At 34.4% G+C, this 5,026-nt stretch overlaps 1 long non-coding RNA gene across 1 annotated transcript; it reads left to right on the forward strand.

The window, feature by feature from the left end:
- The first annotated feature begins 1,312 nt into the window (after positions 1-1,312).
- On the forward strand, positions 1,313-3,897 carry LOC135735453 (uncharacterized). Its single transcript, XR_010527600.2, has 3 exons — positions 1,313-1,537; positions 1,620-1,679; positions 2,918-3,897. It is a non-coding gene; the product is annotated as an uncharacterized lncRNA (long non-coding RNA).
- Positions 3,898-5,026: the final 1,129 nt, after the last annotated feature.

The following is a 5,026-nucleotide window of genomic DNA, read 5'->3' on the forward strand; positions in this document are numbered from 1 at the left end:
CACTAAAAATGGTTCTTCTATCGTTACGATCCAAAGCAACTGTTTTGGTGCTATATAGCACCGTTTGTTTTTTAGAGTGTATGCTTGCTTTTAAATGATTTAAATATTTCGTTTGATCAAACGTTTTATGAAATATGTCTAAAATGGCTTGTTTTAATAATTTTAGAAACGTTAGAATGTAACGTATTCTAATGGTTTAGAAATTCAGTTTAAAACAGATAACGTTAATATGAGGAGGAAACGTGTACGTTTTAAATAAATAATCGTTTGTTGTAAAAGTTGAAATCAAACTGATGCTTTTAATATCATGTTTAGATCATGAAACTTTAGCCTTGAGTTCACAGACAGGGTGTGAACTCTCATTTGGTCTGTAAGTTAAAGACATTTTTATCTTTTTCAAATGTTTTTGATGATGCCCACTTAAATCACAGTTTTGGCTCTTTTCCTCAGACCCTGGTGGATAAAAGATGGATATTTTTTCCTGGAGAAGCTAAAACAATGTCACTTTGAGGTTCTGAAACCAGCTTTTACAAAGTTATTTACAGGTAACATGAAAATGCACTTGTTTTTTATTATTTAAAGTGATATGTTTATAATACAATGAGACATATCAAAGCATTTCTTTATTAAGAATCCCTGCTTATTTTGCTGTGAGTATGTCATTTTCAAAAGTTGTATGTAAGGTTGCACGATTAAAGGAATAGTTCACCCAAAAATTATATTAAACTCATGATTTACTCACCCCCAAGCCATCCGAGATGCATATGTCCATCATTTTTTAGACAAACACATTTTGAGATATTTTAGAAAATGTCTTAGATCTTTCAGTTAATCAAATGTAATGTTACAGGGTCCACTCCTTCACGTCCAAAAAATGTGCATCCATCCTTCACAAAAGAAATCCAAATGGCTCCACGATGATAAACAAAGGTCTTCTGAGGGTAATCCGTGCCGTTTTTTTGTAGAAATATCTATATTTAAACTTTATAAACAAAAATAACTAGCTTCCAGTAATACCGCCATCTTAGACTCCTCTGTATTCAGGACAGCTCTCATCTTAAATGCGGACGCGACCAAGATGGCGCCATTAGCAGAAGCTAGTTATTTTTGTTAAATTTCTACAACAACACTGCAAGGATTACCCTCAGAAGGCCTTTGTTTATTATCGTGGAGCCATATGGATTTATTTTGTGAAGGATGGATGCAAATATTTTTGGACTTGAAGGAGTGGATCCCATAACTTTACATTTGATTAACTGAAAGATCTAAAACATTAAAATAACTGAAAATGTGTTAGTCTGAAAAATGATGGACGTATGCATCTTGGATGGCTTGGAGGTGAGTAATCATGGGTTTAATATAATTTTTGGCCCAACTATCTCTTTAATTGTATACAATTGTCAAGCCCATCTCATCGGTATCTGTGTTATTCCCTGACCATGCCGAAAAGCTATTTGAAACTTGGGCACTGCATTTTACAGACAGAATCCTGCAACTTCCCAGCCAAGACCCAGGAGCATCAACAAATCACCTACAGGTACACTTGGGAATACAATTGTTGTTTGCTGAGTATTATGACAGTAAAGTTACTAATTTAACCTAAACATTTTTCTCTACAGAACCCCATGATGATATTCCAACTCCTGTCTACAAAAGTGGGAAGAAAATCTTAAGTTTATGTAAGTAATGGAAGTATTGCACACTGCTTTGCAAGCAACCTAAAACATTTAATATTTTGTTTGTGAACTAGCAAGAAGACATGTTTACAAGTAGGAATAGAGTCAAAACTCGGCCAAGAAAAATGTTCTTTTACTCGCAACTCTAAAACATTAACTTTAGGGACAAACGTTAAAGGAATAGTCTACTCATTTTCAATATTAAAATATGTTATTACCTTAACTAAGAATTGTTGATACATCCCTCTATCATCTGTGTGCGTGCACGTAAGCGCTGGAGCGCGCTGCAGCGCTTCGATAGCATTTAGCTTAGCCCCATTCATTCAATGGTACCATTTAGAGATAAAGTTAGAAGTGACCAAACACATCAACGTTTTTCCTATTTAAGACGAGTAGTTATACGAGCAAGTTTGGTGGTACAAAATAAAACGTAGCGCTTTTCTAAGCGGATTTAAAAGAGGAACTATATTTTATGGCGTAATAGCACTTTTGGGAGTACTTCGACTCGGCGCAGTAACACCCTCCCTCTCCCATTATGAGAGGGAGAAGGGGAGCGGACTTTTCAGGCGAGTCGAAGTACTCCCAAAAGTGCTATTACGCCATAAAATATAGTTCCTCTTTTAAATCCGCTTAGATTTATTTTGTACCACCAAACTTGCTCGTATAGCTACTCATCTTAAATAGGAAAAACGTTGATGTGTTTGGTCACTTCTAACTTTATCTCTGAGTGGTATCATTGAATGAATGGGGCTAAGCTAAATGCCATCGAAGTGTCGCAGCGCGCTCCAGCACTTATGTGCATGCACACAGATGATAGAGGGATGATTCAACAGTTCTTAGTTAAGGTAATAACATAGTTTAATATTGAAAATGAGTAGACTATTCCTTTAATGTCCAGCCCTGTATTCATTACATAATATATGCTAATAAAGTGTTGGCTATATTAAGTAATAAGGGCAAGTATGCAGGTTGTTGCAAAATCTAAAAAATCGGGCTTACTGCCAAGTAAAGTGACGTGGCAGAATCTGAAATTACTGTGAATCTGAGTTATTGGCATGAACAAAGAGTATATTGTAAGGTTATTGAAATAAAACAGAAATTTATACATTTCATTACAATGAAACTACATACTACATTTGTGTGTATGAAATATGAATTGTTTGGTTTTGTATAATAATGCTGCATCATGCATTTAGCGTCTTTGCCTGCATTCTAACAAGTGTTATGTCTGTTTTCAACAGGTTGGGACCAACATGGTTGCATTCTTCTCAGAGGCTGAGGTGACAAAACCATTCCCATTTGTCCTTGGATTGGAAGATGACGATCTCTGCCATCAAGCCTTCGTTGTTTTTGACAGACAGTCACTCCAGCAATACACCCTCCTTGGTGATGTTGACATGTTTTAAACTTTTTTTAATCTTTTGGACATTAATTTTACCAAGCAGTGCACATCAGTGTGGGTGTTTTTGAAGACTGTTGTTTACAAACTCCCAAGAACGGAATCCCTTTCTATAAGAAGTCTGTGTAGTTATTTGTCATGCTAAGGTGATTTTTCATGTTGATCATATATTGACTGTTTGTGCAACTTAGTGTTGATCTTATGTGTTACATTAACCATTTCTTATTACACGGTTCTCTAAAATGCTAGTTTCTGATTGGCCAGTCGTGACATTCTACTACTGCTCAAAACTAAAAACTCCAATGCTGCAAATCATTTTGACAGGTACAGTTTTATATTACACAAAAATTAAATATCAATGTCTATTAATAACATATCCGACATTAAATTTACAAATGATTAAACCAATGTGTTTGTGACATTTGTCCTGAAGAAACTGTTGGGGCTTTTTTCTGTGATGACATGCTGCCAATACATTATCCCTTACTTGTACAACTTTTTACTTGATCTAATTGTAATGTTAACCGGGTATCTGTCATTTTAGATTGTGAGATATAATACTAATATATTTTTTATTAGAAAGTTGATTGTTTGTGTAGGGCTATGTACTCTTTTATTGTTCATGTGCAATAAATATGCTTTTTCAATTAAATCTATGCTTTGTTATTTATAGACACCACAATGAAAGGTATGAAAGCAATTTAAACCACAAAATTTCAGCTTTAAACACATTAACCAAACGTTGGGTTGTTTCAACCCAACAAAAAGTTATTTCTACCCAACAGATGGGTTAAAAAATCAACCCAACTGGTTGGGTTGATTGTACAACCCAACTTGTTGGGTTGAAATAACCCAGTATTGGGTTGGTCTAAATTTAAACCAATGTTGGGTTGCAAAACAACCCAAGTTAGGTTAATTTTAACCCAACGTTTTTTAGAGTGTAAATAACCACGGCAATCAATGTTTAATTCCAATAAAATCAAGAGGTTTTGAGACATACATTAGTCCTGCAGTGTGACTCCGTCTACGGTGACCTATGACAAAACCCTGATGAGTTTTCTTGCATGTGTCATGTAATGTTGTACAGTCTGACATTAATGACTACAATGTGATCATTTATGTATGGCTTATAGCAGGGATCATGATTGTACTCTAACATGCAAGTCTAACAATCATAAAGACCTTTTTTATTGAGTATTATTGTTTTTGATAAACATGCAAAGATGATTTCAACCAGTTATTAAGAACGGCTTACTATAAAACTGTTAAAAACAACACAATAAACATAAATGTTGTTTCAATATTTCCAGTGCACTTATGTATTGCTGTTCTTGTGTTGCTATAATTGCTTCTATTGTTTACCTCACTTGTGAGCCACTTTGGACAAAAGCGTCTGTCTGCTAAATGACAAAATGTAAATGTATTTGAAAGCGTTGTGTAATAATATTTTTTTTTTTTAAATGTAATAGTGTTTGAAGGTGACAAATTCTAAATGATTATAGCCGATTTTAAATCTCACCTTAAACTATGCTCTTTTAATGATTTCAGTTTTTTCTTGCCTTGAGCATAAATGTCTTTTTCGTGTCACTCACACAAATTTCTATAAATAGTTTTTTTTTTGTGTCCGTGGCACAACTTTCTTTTTGTGGCATTTTATGTATTGTTTTCTCATTGTTTTTTCCTATTTTCTTACCGTTCTCACTAGAAGTTGGGGTTAGCATCACTTTCTGTCACATCTTTAGACATCCTAACCCAAACCCCAATCTAACGCCAACTCCAGGCGAGAATAGTTTTAAAAGAGGAAGAAAAGCATGTAGAAACCAATACATAAAAGTACATCCTAACCCAAACCCCAAATATAACCCCAACCCCAAGTGACAATGATTTAAAAAATAGGAAAAACAATACATAAAATGACACGAAAAACTATTTAAAGAAATTTGTGCTGAGT

This window comes from Paramisgurnus dabryanus, chromosome 4 (assembly GCF_030506205.2).
Source record: "Paramisgurnus dabryanus chromosome 4, PD_genome_1.1, whole genome shotgun sequence".
Taxonomy (NCBI): Eukaryota; Metazoa; Chordata; class Actinopteri; order Cypriniformes; family Cobitidae; genus Paramisgurnus; species Paramisgurnus dabryanus.